General features: G+C 39.8%; 1 protein-coding gene across 1 annotated transcript in view; it reads left to right on the forward strand.

The window, feature by feature from the left end:
- The window catches only part of CPS1 (carbamoyl-phosphate synthase 1), a 355,746-nt gene that overhangs the window by 6,305 nt on the left and 332,728 nt on the right, over positions 1-16,713 (forward strand). The window contains exon 3 of the mRNA XM_054506025.2: positions 4,983-5,133. The gene's annotated coding sequence lies outside the window, so the exon portion shown is untranslated. The remainder of the gene's footprint in view (positions 1-4,982; positions 5,134-16,713) is intronic.

Below are 16,713 nucleotides of genomic sequence, written 5' to 3' on the forward strand. Positions count from 1 at the left end.
GAGCCCCGCATTGGGCTCCCTGGTCGTAGGGAAGCCTGCTTCTCCCTCTCCCTCTCCCCCTCCCCCTGCTTGTGTTCCCTCTCTCGCTGGGTCTTTCTCTGTCAAATAAATAAATAAAAATCTTAAAAAAAAAAATTAGGAAGGCTTATAGAAAGGAAGGACAGTAAAAAAACCAATCTAACTGGAGGATGTATCTGGGGAAGAAGTAGGAATTCAGGTTCAACAGATAGGTAATAGCTGGGAGGGAGCCTGGGACATAGGGCTTATTGTATGGATTTAGGCATGAGACTACCTGGGTTTAATCCTAAATCTCTGTTCCTTCCAGGTTGTCCGCTGTCATTGTGGAGATTAAATGTTCTGGTGTTTATGTAAAGGGTGTTGCATAGAGGTTTGCTGCATTGTAACTATTCAGTTTTGTTACTGTTGTCCAGTTCAGTTCAGTTACTGTTGGCTAGTATTTTTATTATCACTATATACCATACCAAGGAATTTAGGTTTTGGTGTGGTAGGAAATAGATACAAGGCCTAGGAGAGCAAAGTTTATTCATTCATTCATTCTCTTATTCACTAAATACTTACTGAGTTCCTCCTAATGTTGAGGGTACCACATTGTACAAGATAAAATATCAGCTTTCAAAGATCTTGGAATACATTTATGAAAGTAAGACTGGTATAAGATGATGTAAAATACAAGATGGAGTATGAGAAATGTAGGAGTAAGGTAATAGTCCAGAGTAGGGAGCTTACACTGTGGGTGGCCTACTTGATTTGCTTCTTTTTCCCCACTTTATTTTTATGGGATAGTGGAAAAATCATGGACATATAGCATTCTACAGATCAAGACTGAAGTTGGAAACCTCTCTCTGAGTTAATCTTTCCATGTCTCTGTTTCCTTATTCATAAAATGGAGTATTACTAGTGTCTACCTCACAGGGTTGTCGTGAGGCTAAAACAAGGCAAAATATGGGAAGCATCCAGTCTGGCAGCAATAGGAGCCTAGTTCATAGTAACATCATTACTATTTTTCCTTGCCTTAACACTTAGGAGAGGCCAGGTTCTTGGCAAGTTGCTAGGAAAACAAAACCCATAGAAAGTGACCCTTCCTACTAATTTAGTTAGCTATCATTCTTTCTAGTTTCCAATATTAAGGCCAATATCTTTATTGGCCACTTCAGACAGTTACTGTCCTGTGGCCAGACCCCAGGTTGAACAAGGGTTATCAGTGTTAGCTTTAAGTCTCTATGCTTCATTTCTTTCAGTAGCTTGTTCTTCCCATTTTAGAGAAAGCAAGAGAGAGAACAGCAAAGCCCCCCATTACTAATACCATTTGAGAAAATGCTGTCTTTTCTTGTCCTTTATCCCAGAGTTTGTAATCAACACTAGGGAGTTTTAAAGCAAATACTGAGGAAGGATAGTTGGAAGAAAGGCAGGCAGAGACAAGCACCCCCACCACCCCAAGAGGAAACCACCCTTAAAAGGATTTTACACCACCCTGGAAAGAGGCCTTCACCCTTTCCAATGTGACAAAAACCTGATTGGATGACAAGTGCAGGGAGGGTTAATCAGATTAAAACAGCTTGCCAACAAAGCCATAAAAATCCCTAGATTTAGAAACTCTGGTGGCAACCCTCTTGGGTCCCCTAAACTTTGCTTTGCTGCCCACCACTGTTCCTCTAGTCTACCTCTTCATTCTTTGAAGCGGTGTGACCAGGAACCATGGGCACCGATGGAGATGATAAGGAAAAATCTGTGTCCTAAGATGGCTGACCGAGCCAGCAAGGGAGTCCCATCCCCTGCCCCGGGGCTCTTCTGGGTTCTTTGCTCTGCAAAGATCTGTATGCTGAGAACTATAAAACGCTTGTGAAAGAAATTGAAGAAGACACAAAGAAATGGAAAAATGTTTCATACTCATGGATTGGAAGAACAAATATTGTTAAAATGTCTATACTACCCAAAGCAATCTACACATTCAGTGCAATCCTTATCAAAATAACACCAGCATTTTTCACAGAGCTGGAACAAACAATTCTAAAATTTGTATGGAACCAGAAAAGACCCCAAATAGCCAAAGTAATGTTGAAAAAGAAAAGCAAAGCTGGAAGGATCACGATTCCGGACTTCAAGCTCTATTACAAAGCTGTAGTCATCAAGACAGTATGGTACTGGCACAGAAACAGACACGTAGACCAATGGAACAGAATGGAGAACTCAGAAAATGGACCCACAACTGTATGGCCAACTAGTCTTCGACAAAGCAGGAGAGAATTTCCAATGGAAAAAAGATCATCTCTTCAACAAATGGTCTTGGGAAAACTGGACAGCGACATGCAGAAAAAAAAAAAACTGGACCACTTTCTTACACCACACACAAAAAATAAATTCAAAATGGATGAAAGACCTAAATGTAAGACACGAAACTATCAAAATCCTAGAGGAGAAATCAGGCAGCAACCTCTTTGACCTCAGTTGCAGGAACTTCTTACTAGACAGGTCTCTAGAGACAAGGGAAACAAAAGCAAAGATGAACTGTTGGGAACTCATCAAGATAAAAAGCTTCTGCACACAGCAAAGGAAACAATCAACAAACTAAAAGGCAACCAATGGAACAGGAGAAGATATTTGCAAATGACATAGCTGATAAAGGGCTAGTATCAAAAATCTATAGAGTTTATCAAACTTGGGGCACCTGGGTGGCTCAGTCAGTTAAGCATCCTGCTCTTGATTTTACCTCAGGTCGTGATCTCAGGATCCTGGGATTGAGCCCTGCCTCAGTCTCATTGGGGAGTCTGCTTGAGGATTCTCTCCCTCTGCCCCTCCCCTTGCTCAAGCTTTTTCTCTCTCTAAAATAAATGAATCTTTAAAGAACTTACCAAACTCAACACCCCCAAAAAACAACCCAGTTAAGAAATGGGCAGAAGACATGAATAGACACTTTTCCAAAGAAGACATTCAGATGGCTAACAGACACATGAAAAGATACCCAACATCACTCATCATCAGGGAAATACAAATCAAAACCTCAATGAAAGGGGCACCTGGGTGGCTCAGTTGGTTGAGTGCCAGAGTCCAGCTCCAGCCGGGGTGGGTCTCTCATAGGAAAGGACGGTGTCGGCGAATGAGGAGACACAGACACAGGGTCAGGTTGCAAGCATCTCCTGCTGACAGGCTCGGAGGAACTTTATTTATATGTTAGGATATTTTTGTTTTTCCAAATCTTAGATCATTTTCTGGATTACAGCCATAGCCTTCTTTCATTTTTCCTTTGTAATGATTAACATGACCTTTATTGATTTCTGCTTATTGGCTTTCGCTAAAACTAAAAAACAGTACACAAAGAGAAAGGTGCTAGACAGAGCGTGACCGTCTTGTTATTTTGTTCTATAGAAACTAATTCTTCATGGAATTAGTTTCATTATGATTGCTTAGATAGGCGTAACTAAGGTGAGTAGTCACTTTATCATGAAACCCCAGAAATATTCCCACAATTATAAAGATTGCCATAAATAAAATGAAAAAGAATAGCAGGAGCCAGCTGTGGAGTCTCCTGTTTTCGGGATCGTCCCCCGTACTTGGACATTGTCAAACAGCATGAGTAGCTTGGCTCGCGCCAGTTGAGCATCTGACTCTTGATTTTGGCTCAGGTCACGATCTCATGGTCCCGGAATCAAGCTCTGCACTGGGCTCTGTGCTCAGTGGGGAGTCTGCTTGAGGATTCTCTTCCTCTCCCTCTCCTTCTGCCCTTCCCCCTGCTCTCTCTCTCTCTCAAATAAATAAATCTAAAAAAAAAACCACACCAAAAAAACCCAAACAAACCCAAACAAACCCACAATGAGATACCAACTTACACTTATCAGAATGACTAAAATTGACAACTCAGGAAACAGATGTTGGCAAGGACACAGAGAAAGGGAAACCCTTTTGATTGTTGGTGGGAATGCAAACTGGTGCAGCCAGTCTGGAAAACAGTATGGAGGTTCCTCAAAAAGTGAAAAATACAGCTACTCTACAACCCAGCAATTGCCCACTAGGTATTTATCCAAAGGATACAAAAATGCTGATTTAGGGGCTCCTGAGTGGCTCAGTTGGTTGGCCTCTGCCTTTGGCTCAGGTCATGATCCTGGGATTGAGCCCCACATTGGGCTCCGTGCTCAGCTGGGGGCCTGCTTCTCCCTCTGTTCCTCCCCCTGCTCATGCTTTCTCTCTCTCTCAAATGAATAAATAAAATTTTAAAAAATGCTGATTCAAAGCACATGCACCCCATTGTTTATAGCAGCACTATCAACATTAGCCAAATTATGGAAAGAGCCCAGATGTCCATCAACAGTTGAATGGATAAAGAAGATGTATGTGTGTATGTGTATATACACATACACACATAATATGTATATTATATATGTATATATATATAATAGAATATTATATATATATAATAGAATATATATAATAGAATATTATATATATTATATATAATAGAATATATATATAATAGAATATTCTATTATATATATATAATAGAATATTGCTTGGTGATCAAAAAGAATGAAATCTTGCCATTTGCAACAAGGTGGATGGAACTAGTGTTTTATGATAAGTGAAATAAATCAGAGAAAGACATAATATGGTTTCACTCATGTGGAATTTAAGAAACAAAACAGGTGAAGCTAGAGGAAGGGAAAGAAAAAGTAAGAAAAACAGAGGGGGAGGCAAACGATACAGACTCTTAAATATAGAGAACAGAGTTGAGGGATGGGAGATGGGTGAGGGGATGGGCATCAAGGGTGATGGGCATCAAGGAGGGTCCTTGTTGGGTTGAGCACTGTGTGTTATATGTAAGTGATGAATCACTAAATTGTTCTCTTAAAACCAATACTAACGCTGTATGTTAGCTAACTTGAATTTAAAAATATATATATATGTCCTTTGCCATAGTAACTGGACCTAGTCTCAATTTGACATTTAAAGATTTTATTCATTCATTTAAGAGAGAGATAGAGCACAAGCAGGGGGAGAGGCAGAGGAAGAGGAAGAAGCCAATTCCCCGCTGAGCTGGGAGCCTGATGCGGGGCTCGATCCTAGGACCTGGAGATCATGACCTGAGCCGAAGGCAGATGCTTAACCACCTGAGCCACCCAGGTACCCTTCAATTTGACAACTTTTTAAAGCTTTATTTGAGTAGATAAATCTGACATAATTCCTACAGAAACCTGAATATCACGACTGAGACTATCTCTGCTAAAGCCTCATCTTAAACTGGGAAGGTTGCTTCTCTAGCATATACTACTTAGGGGATAGGAATCTTAACAGAATATATTTAGTCAAATTAATCTATAATTACAAACTAATATTGTTGAGTGTCAGCTTATGGACTGAAACCATGTGGACCATGAATTATGTGCATCTAAATCAAGAGCTTTATTTATTTATTTAAAGATTTAATTTATTTGAGAGAGAGAGAGAGAGAGCATAAGTGGCGGGAGGGGCAGAGGGAGAAGGACAAGCAGACTCCCTGCTGAGCCCGACACAAGGCTCCATCCCATAACCTGAGCCAAAGGCAGATGCTTAACCGGCTGAGCCACCCAGGCGTCCCTCAAGAACGTTACTTATTGGGCGCCTGGGTGGCTCAGTTGGTTAAGCGACTGCCTTCCACTCAGGTCATGATCCTGGAGTCCCTGGATCGAGTCCCGCATCGGGCTCCATGCTCGGCAGGGAGCCTGCTTCTCCCTCTGACCCTCCCCCCTCTCATGTGCTCTCTCTCTCTCATTCTCTCTGTCTCAAATAAATAAATAAAATCTTTAAAAAAAAAAAAAGAACGTTACTTATTTTTATAAAATTGGCAATTCTGCACTTAACCTCCATCTTCTGGGAACTCCTTCAACTTTCCATGTCCCTTCTCAAATTTATTGTCATGCCCGTTCATTGTTCCCTTCAATCTAAGAAATTATCACCCCTTTCTCATGTTTTTACTTGTCAGTTGACCCCCACTCCCTTTAGGTACACATTCCCAACAAGAGAGGGTAATGCCGTTTTATTAACTGGCAAAGAACTGCAGTGTCTTAAAGGGATAGATAAGAGCTCCCCCATCCGTAACCCCAGAAAATTTCTTCCATGGTTTTCATTAGAATTTTTATAGATTTATTTTCTTCATAGGTAAATCTTTGATCTCTCTGAAAACTGTATTTTGGCTTTTTTTCCCTCAGATGACTAAACGTTTTTCACAGGACTATTTACTGAATAATAATCTTTTCTCCCGATGCCCCCTGTATCATTTGCATTCCCTTACGTATTTGGATATATTCCTAGACTTTGTATTTCACTCATCTGCTTGTCCATTCGTTCATTCACTGACAAAAGTGAAAAAAACATGTTTCTTAACCCTGTGGAGCTTGTCTAAGGAGGCAGACAATAAACCAATAAAAGGAAATCAGGTGCTGATAGTGAAATGGAGGTAAGTCCTGTGTCTGTTCATGAGGTAGTTACCTACTATTTTAATTATCTTGAACTTTGATTTTGAAAAGGAGATTGGGTCTAGGGGACCTTGAGGGGAAGACAGAGGAGAGAGAGAGATGGAGAGTATGTTAAGTAAAGAGAGACTATGGAAGAGTGAATGGGCTCTATCTACTCTAGAAAATACTATCTGTAGAACCCTGGGCAGGTTGCTTATCCCAGATCTCAGTTTTCTCAACTGTGAAATAGGGATGCTGCGGAGGATTGTTGGTGAAGCTGAATGAAATGTTTATAAATCACCTGGCTCATAGTAAACACTATTATCCTTAGAACATTTTCCTCTTAACTTTCTCTTTTTGGGGGTAGCTGAAGCCTCCTAACATTCAACTGTCTGTCTTCCAAAATGGAATTTTTAAAACCTATGGCCTGGGTTGGGGCTAGGGCTTGGAAAATGTTGAGTGGATGAAGAAAACTTCATTGCTGTGGGGAAAAGTGGTAAAAAAAACAGCTCACCCCTGCCTGAAAATGCAAGCCCAGGCCTTCCTTGTTCCAGGGACATTAGGGTTCTTTCCACTGAAGAAAGAAGGAAAAAAAATGTGAAGGACTTTGATACCAGCCAGTGGCACAGAGAGAGAAGGAGGGATAAAGAACATCTCCTAGGAGCTGCCTGCTGTGATTCAAGTGGTAAATTCTGGCATCCCAGGACAAATTTCATTAGCAGTGCTCATGGAGGAAGAACAGCCCCCAAAGCTTGCATAAGCTACAGGAGATACTCTGTACTTGCCAGCTAATGAGAGCTTCCTGAACTCTGGCTGGTTGCTTAAGGTCTGTAGTTTGCTGTTGTCTCAGTCACAACTGGGTAGAATCTATGGTGGCTGTTAGGCCTAGCTGAAAGGGAGAAAACAGCAGGGAGAAATCCCAGGGATTTTCTTTGATTATCTAGAGGGTAAAAGTGGTTTATTAGAGGGGGAGAGAGAGAGAGAGAGAGAGAGAGAGAGAGAGAAAATAACCTTTGCATTGTGAAATTTTCACCCAGCTACTTCTGGGTGAAATACAGATTATCTATGCTACAATATGGGGTGTTTGCAGCTAATAAAAATTCTAGCACATTACCTTCTGAGACTGACAGTCAAAGAATTGGTAAATATTGTCCCAGTTTCTCAATTTAAAGTATACCTTTGGGGATATTTAGCAAAGTATCTTCATGATATATAAAGCAAACCATAAATATGAAGGTAATTAGATTTGAAGTTTCACTCAATTAAATAAGATCTATTTATGTATCTCAGCGTCTAAGGTACATAAGACATATCATACCTTGATCCAAAGCTGTATAAAATTGCTTTAGAGGTCACATTTCTCCTAGTGTATTATTGCAAAATTAAAGCTGCTAAAAACATCCCTAGAGTTTAATAATTGAATTCCAGTGGGGAAAAGTATGAATTCTTTCTTTTTTAATACCTTTGAACTTTTCTCCTATTATCGAGGGCAATTTTCCTGGTCCCTGAGAGTTGCACAAGAAATCATTATTCCATTAAGTTAATACCCCATTCGTATGCTCCCAGATTTTAGAATTTATTTTTAAAAAATATTTTATTTATTAATTTGAGAGAGTGAGAGAGAGAGCACAAGCAGGGGAAGAGGCAGAGGGAGAAGCAGACTCCCCGCTGAACAGGGAGCTCGACATGGGGCTTGATCCCAGGACCCTGGGATTATGACCTGAGCCAAAGGCAGACACTTAACCCTCTGAGATTCCCATGTGCCCCCAGATTTTAGAATTTAAACAAGAATGCAGTCAAGGGATGAATTTAGCCATATGTATTTTTTTGCTTGGTTTTTAAAAGCTAAAATAATTTATGCTACCTGTTGTACTGAACTTTGATCACAATATATTTAAACTGCTGGCAAGTAAAGTCCCTTAAAATTACAATAGCAGCAAATATTGGCTCACCATCTAAAATTAGTATTATTGGGGGGTACTAAACATGGTCTCTTTATTTTATGACTTTTGAAACTAGAAACTAATTGTTTATAATTTATTTCGAAAATATTTACTCAATGTAACTACTGTTGCAAATGGACTTTAATCTATTTGGCCACATACAACCCTTAAGATTCTTTTTGTCAGAACAGTAACCATGGAAAAGTTTGAGGTGGGTGAAGGTTGTCCATTTCCCCACACTTTGATGACAGATTGTAATAAGAGCAAGTTTTAGACAAAATTTTACCACTTATACAGACATTTATTAAACATGTATTTGCAAGCAAGGACAAAACAGTTCATACTACAAAATAAAAAAGCTAGCTCTTTGTTAAATGCGGGAAGGACTTCTGATATATTTCAGCCATAAGTATCTTGAACACCACTAATTTTCCCAATGATATCTGATTAATGATTATGATGATGAGCAAGTCATTAATTTTACCAATGAAAATATTTTCCTGATACTCACTTTGCTGATTAGGAAGGCATCTGGGTTTGATATCCCTTTGGTGAGACTGAAAGGCAGAAGTACTTTGATGCAACTGGGGCACAGAAAGATTAAGTGATTCCCCTAAAGTCACATAACTAGCAGGTGGCCCAGCTTGTCTAATTCTGCATCCCATGTTCTTCCTCTTAATCCCTCTGAACTACCTGTATTGATAAATTCTCTAGAAGCAAGTTGATCTACTGCTTTGAGGGTAGAACTAAAAAGAAGAGGCTGAAATCGCACCTGCAGAAGAGAGAAAAGAAAATCTGATGCAAGAAACTGCTTAGAGTATTAACTGTAGAATGCAGAAAGCTATCCCAACTAAAGACATCTATTTTTAAAAAGGTAATGTCAGATTGCCACTTATCTTGATGGTCATAGGGTAGAGGTGTTCTGGTTTAAAAAAAATCCTGATTAATATAGATTCACAATAAAATCTGTACCCTGATTTCTCATTTAAAGGGAATCAGACACCAGCAAAATAAACATGACATGAACGCTGAATTGAATTGACTTAAATATTTTCTTATTGCTATCCTGAAAAAAATCACATGATATTGGGCTCTTCAAGATATTATGATACTGGTGGAGCATAATTGTTCTTGTTAATAGAAACAAAATACTAATGATTTTTCTAGAAACTCATTTCTAAGATACCAGAAGGTATCTTTGGAATAAAAATGATTAGTATCATCTCAGTTCTGGCTATACAGACCTGAGATGAAATTCAAAGTGCAACTTCTGAAAATTCTGGACTCAAAGGAAAGTTTTTATACTTCAAACTCAGCTAGATGAACATATTCCATTTATCCCCCCTTCCACTTCAATTTTCTTTTCTTTTACTTCACCAGTCTATTCACTGTGTTTAAAACCAAACTTACCATTTCCTTCACTCCCCTTCCCCTGCAACTTTCCCAAGTCTGATGTGCCATGTTCTCTAGTCCACTTAGGTGTGAATCTGTAGGCCATTTTCTCTCACTTTTTTTTTTAATATATATATTTTTAAAAATTTTATTTATTTATTTGACAGAGAGAGACACAGCAAGAGAGGGAACACAAGCAGGGGGAGTGGGAGAGGGAGAAGCAGGCTTTCCGCTGAGCAGGGAGCCCGATGTGGGGCTTGATCCCAGGATCCTGGGATCATGACCTGAGCCGAAGGCAGACGCTTAATGACTGAGCCACCCAGGCACCCCCAATTTCTCTTACTTCTAAATATAGTCATCAAATACTAATGATTCTACTTCTAACATTTTTCAGACATTGCTTTCTTTACATTCCCACTTTCAAAAACTCTGTATTAGTTTGTATTTCATCATGCCAGAAGTGGTTGTCTGTTGACTTTGCTAACCAGAATCTATCCACCACTTTTTCCATTAAGAGCATTCATGTTTTCCTTGGAATACCATCTCTCTCCCACTCTGCGCATGGGATATTCATGGGTGTGGTAGATTGTTTGCTTCAGTGGTCTCTGTATTATATCCTTTAGTATGTAACTTTGGGATTTCTCCTATAAAGTTGAAATTTATGTCCCTAACCTATGTGATTTTCTTTGGCCAATAGAATTATGAGAAAGTGAATCAAAGCTTCAAGAAGTTTTCAATGTTTCTGATTCTTCTTTGGCACTCCTGCTATGCGCTATGGAAGCCCTTGAGAAGGACCAGAGCCTTCCTACAGCCAACTCCCAGCAGACCCCAGGCATGTGAGCAATAATGCTTATCATTGTAGGCTTTTGAAGCTCTTTCGTTCTTTGTTACACAGCGTTACTGCTGCAATGAATAATGGATATTATAGGGTTCAGGGCAGGCTGCCTCAAAATATGCTTTGGCATATTGATTTTTTTAAAAGATTTTATTTATTTATTTGAGAGAGAGAGAAAGAACGAGTGGGGGTAGCATCAGAGGGAGAAGCAGATTCCCTGCAGAGCAGGGAGCCCAATGCAGGACTGGATCCCAGGCCCCTGGGATCATGACCTCAGCCGAAGGCAGAGGCTTCACGGACTGAGCCACCCAGGAGCCCAGCATATTGATTATTCTGAGTCAAAGTTACTTAAACAGCTGGTACCAGAAGGACACCCTGACCATCCTTTGCCCCCCTGAAAGCAGGAAATAAATTCCTCTTGTGAAGGCTACCCTCCCTGCACCCAGAAGGTGCCTCCAGAAAGCATCCTTATTGTCAGAGGTAGGAAATTCAGGTCGGAGAAAGCTGTATAAACAGGCCCTGTTACTGCTTCATTAATGTGCTACCCCAAACCCCAACTTCTTTATATTGTCGATTCTTCACAAGTTTATTGTTTGTCTAAAAGGTATAAAAGCTGCCTGCTTTGGTTACTTCTTTGAGTCTCATTTTTATGAGTTCCCATACGTATGAAATTACATTTTTCTCCTGTTGGTTTGTATTATGTCAGTTTAATTATTAGATCAGCCAAGAACATAGAAGGGAAAAAAGGAAAAATTTTCCTCCCTAAAATTTTCCTCACCAACAGTTTCTATTCTCTTGCAGCCCAGAGCATATGCTCTGGACCCAAGCACAGGGTTTATTTTGAGCTGCACATGTTAATCATGCTTTCTAAAAATAAACTCATTTCTGAGTTTAGAAAGAGAATCTCATTCTGCTGGACTTGATGTAAATAGAAAGTAAGATTGGAGTCACTGGGGAACATCATGTCTTGCAAATAAAACCATTAGAGGGGAAAGCTGAGAGAGAGATGGAGTCCAGAGTCCTGCTGAACCCCTCAATCCAGCTATGCCTGACTTTTTAGCTATGGGAGTTACTAATTCTCTTTTCCGAAAATCTAACTTGAGTCGTCATTTCATCCCATCAAAAGAACTTAAAGTTTTGTCCAGATTGCACTGCTGCTAAGTTATACTTCCTAAAATACTATTTTGATTGTGTCACTTTTAGAAAACTATTGCTCTTCATTTTCTTTCAGATTAGTTCATCAGTCAAAGCCCTCCTAGCATCTGACTCTGTTTTTCATTAGGGTTGATTTCTTCTGATTCTTCTTTCTTTCTTTCTTTTTCTTTTTTTTTTTTTAAGATTTTTAAAAAAATTTATTTTTGAGAGAGAGAGAGAGAAAGAGAGAGTGAGCATGAGTGGGGGGAGGGGCAGAGGGAGAAGCATACTCCCCGCTGAGCAGGGAGCCTGATGCTGGACTGGATCCCAGGACCTTGAGATCATGACCAGAGCCAAAGGCAGATGTTTAACCAACTGAGCCACCCAGGTGCCCTTCTCTCCTTTTTTTTTTTTCTTAAGTTTTTTTTTTTTTTTGAGAGAGAGAGAGACTCTTTTCTTATACTTTGCAACCATTTAATATCTTTTCCTACCTTTTTGCTTTTGTTTCCATGGCTCCCTTTGCCTGGAAAGCCATCCTCTTCTGTATGAGCCAGAGCCTAACTACTTTAATAAACAATCCCAACATTTCAAGAGCTCGATACAATAAAAGTTTAATGTTTGCTTATATCACAATTCTTAATGAAAGTGGTAGGGAGGGAGGTGGTTGACTGCATGCAGACATTTAGGTACCCAGATCTTTCCATTTTATAACACCAGTGTCTTTGATTTGTGAGCTCTAGGGTTGTTGAGAAAGAAGAAGAAAAAAAAAAAAGGAGCAGAAAATCTAAGTGGAGACTGACTTCAGGGGCTGAGCCTGGGAGTAGCCTACATTCCTTTGACTCGTGTCCCATGGGCCATAACTAGTCACATGACCCCACATGGCCTCACATCTCCCTATCAAGATTGAAAAGGCTAAAAATACTGTCTTCCTTTGTGTTCAGGTGGAAAAAAAAAAAAAAGGTTAGTGACCTTACAGCCCTGACGCTGCCATATCCACCATCTCCATCTGGTAAATCCTCCCAATTAAATATGATTTTCCATATTCTCTTTGATTTGTAGAGTGGATTTTCTTTGTGTTTACCTTAGTCTCCTTTTAGGTTCATTCATTCAATCAGGAACATATGAAAGCACACATTTATTGAATGCCACACATATAAAGGTGGATATGACCTGCTCCCTACCCACAAGAGCTGTCTTAGGAGAGACACAGAGATAAACAATTGTAATCTCATGTAAAACGTGCAGCTATAAAGGTATTTACAAATTGCTGATAAATCATACAGGAAATAAGTTTCTTGATGGTAAGGACTAGTTCTTATTTGTCTGTTTATCTCCACAAGTACAAAGAATTACATGTGTAGAGGGGAGTCTTGCACTTGCTAAACGTTCAGTGATTTTGTTGAGTCCAAGTGAGTAAGTGATCTAATAAAGGAAGAATGAATGGGTTCATAAGGACTTTGAGATATACAGAGGTGGAGTATAGAGGGACCTATACAGATAGGGGGTTTTTGTTTTTTCATAATTAAATATCAAAAAACATATACAAAAAGACTAAGTGAGAGTTTTAGATATGTACAAAAGATAAAATGCAAAGTCAAAAAGTCTTAAAGAATACAGGTTTCCCCCACTATTCAAAAATAGCATATTCCTATGAGTGACATAGAAGCAATAATTATTAATTTATATGCAAAAAATTTTGAGCATTCCCCAACCCCCCAAAATAACCTCTCTTAGGCTTATTTGATACCTTAGGACACACCTTGCTAAAGGATGCACAAAATAAATTGTGATAAAGCACAGATGCTCACAGACACAGTTCAAATCTATAGGACTTGATGGTGAGCTGCTGTGTGATCCCTGGGGAAGGAACTTGGGGAGCTCTCTAGCTGCATGGGGTGTGCACCTGTTCAATCAGCTCGCTGCAAAACAAACAATGCTATTTTTCTGATTTCTTTCAGTTAGTGAAAACAAGTACTGATGTTGGGTCTTTTATAAAAGCCAAGTGGCCTAATGCAAACACAAAAAGTGGGGGGAAACCTGCATTGGCAACGTGCCTCCATCTGTGATCTGTGAAGAGATAAATCTACAAAGCAGTAAAAACCTCTTTGTAAAATTGCACTTTTGGGGCGCCTGGGTGGCTCAGTTGGTTGAGCGACTGCCTTCGGCTCAGGTCATGATCCTGGAGTCCCGGGATCGAGTCCCGCATCGGGCTCCCTGCTCAGCGGGGGGTCTGCTTCTCCCTCTGCCCTCTTCTCTCTCATGCTCTCTGTCTCTCATTCTCTCTCAAATAAATAAATAAAATCTTAAAAAATAAATAAATAAATAAAATTGCACTTTTTAGGATTTTGACTTTCTCTTCAGTATACTTAGTTACAATGTTTACTGTCAGTTGGTAGGAGAAGTAACAACTTAGGAAAGTTATAAATAATCAGGGGAACGCATGCAATGGAATGTTGTTTTTGCCTGGAAGTTCTATGTCCTGCATGAAATTTTAAGAGAGTGCTGAGCTCTCATTTACCTATCAAAAGCTTTTACTCAAATGTGTATTGGAGGCACTTGAGGAACATGTTCAAAATAACTTGCTCCCATAGAAGATTTCATGAATCGGTCACTGGAAGGTAGAGCCCAAATCGAGAACAAGCGGTTTACTGCACCCACCTCCTAAAAGTTATGTCTTCCTGTATTAGTTTCCTTTTGCTGGCATAACAAATTACCACAAATTTATTGGCTTAACACAGCACAGATTTATTACCTTACCCTTCCAGAAGTCCAAAAACAAGTAAATTTCACTGGGCTAACATCAAGGATGTTGACAGGCGTGGGCGCCTCTAGGGAGAGATCTCTTTCCTCGCCTATTTCATCCTCTAAAAATTGCCTTCATTTCTTGGTTCATGGCCTCTTCAACCACTCCATTCTTTTTTTTTTTTTTTTTTTAAGATTTTTAAAAATTTATTTATTTGACAGAGAGAGAGATAGGAGAGCAAGAACACAAGCAGGGGGAGTGGGAGAGGGAGAAGCAGGCTTCCCGCGGAGCAGGGAGCCCGATGTGGGACTCGATCCCAGGACCCTGGGATCATGACCTGAGCCGAAGGCAGTCGCTTAACCGACTGAGCCACCCAGGCGCCCTTCAACCACTCCATTCTGCTTCTGTCTTCGCATCTACTAATGAGTTGGATCCTTCTCCTTCCTTCTTATAAGGAAGGACCTTTGTGATTACATTGGGCTCATCTGGAATCCAGAATCCACTGCTCTTAATTTAATCATTTCTGCAATAATTTTACCACATAAATTAACATATGTACACGTTCTGTGGATTAGGACAGGGACATCTTTGGGAAGCCATTATTTAGCCTACTGCATTTCCTTCACATGTAATTTTTAAAATATGAGGATTAATTTACATTTGTGAAGAGTAAATGAGAAATGCATGTGAATAAAACATTTATCATAGGATCTGGTGCATAATCAGTAGCAAAGAAATGTTAGCCATTATGCTTATAAAGTATCTTTTTTAATAGAATTCTGATGAGTGCAGCATTGTCTTGTCTTACTGCCACATTTGTCTTGTGTATGGTTAAGTGTTCAGTGAATACTTACTACATGAGTGAATAAATGCTGAATATCTACAGTGGGTGCTTATCTACTTTTCCTTATATTCCATTGTTTCCTTCTATTCCATCATCACATGAGCCTATTTCTTATTGATATAGATATACATACTACTGTTTCTGTTTCTCTGGAGAACCTTCTTAATATATACTGAAAATTTAGAATTCTGTTAGAATCCTGGTGGTACTTGCTTCACTCATTTTCAGTGGGAACTCAACGAGCTGGCCAGGCTAGAAGTGTGCCCTCTTATTTCATGCTCCCCACTTGTATGATCTTTCTTTTGACTTGAATCAAGAGTAAAACAGCAATTACAGCTATAGAAAGTAAATAATGCAGATTTTGTTCCTGAATATGAAGCTATAGAATTCTTGTTTTGAAAGCTGTCAGAATTATAAAGATCCAATAATTAGAGTTAAGTAATGCATTTCCCTGAAACATAGTTCTAGGAGGGTGGATGCTTGTGAATAAACCTACTCATGCCTAATTCAGTTTCCTGCTCCATCTAGAATCATCTAGAATCACTCCATCATTAGACCAACCAGTGGTCTAATTCTTTTTTTATTTTCTTTACCAGTGGTCTAATTCTTGATTTTAGCAGGAAAATGACATTAAATATGACAGCTTTAAAATGTGTACATTTATAAATGAGGGAGCACAGTCATGTATTGCTAGCACTTTAGCCTGACGAGAAGTTCCCTGTAGTTCACGGCTCTTAAATCTCTCTCAAGTGGGAAAAAGAGGAGGCTGGAGGGGTAGGGGCTTATTTTCTTGTTCCTTATCTTGCCCATCCAATACTAAATACATGCTCATTAGCATGCTGTGATACAGCACTGTCTATCTACATTACTCCTCCCCCACCTCGCATTTTTCTTTCTTACCTATCCCATTAGTTTTAAGATGTGGATTCTCAATGGATACATTATTTCTTGGTTAAAGTAAAAAGATATACGAGATCACAAAATAGAGTAGTAGATGGTTTTTCCTTTTGCGGATCATCTCTACCTTCCAGGCAGAGAGAAGAGCAGAAACAAAGCCTGGAGGGAACGCCTGGAGGGAGAACAGCTTGAAGATTTGGCATGTTTGGAATGCAATGTAATGAGTGAGTGGGAGGGTGGTGTGAGATGGTGGGGAGGGGGCAGCAATCTGTGGCCAAGTCAGGCAGGGCATTGGAACCCAGGATAAGGACTTGATTTTTTATTTTAGCATCAAAAAGGGGCCAGGACACGCCTGGGTGGCTCAGTCGTTAAGCGTCTGCCTTTGGCGTCGGTCATGATCCCAGGGTCCTGGGATGGAGCCACGCATCGCATCGGGCTCCCTGCTCCACGGGAAGCCTGCTTTTCCCTCTCCCACTCCCCCT

Source organism: Mirounga angustirostris, unplaced genomic scaffold (genome assembly GCF_029215605.1).
Source record: "Mirounga angustirostris isolate CCGP_5_RB_7025 unplaced genomic scaffold, mMirAng1.0.hap1 SCAF_3, whole genome shotgun sequence".
NCBI classification, from domain to species: Eukaryota; Metazoa; Chordata; class Mammalia; order Carnivora; family Phocidae; genus Mirounga; species Mirounga angustirostris.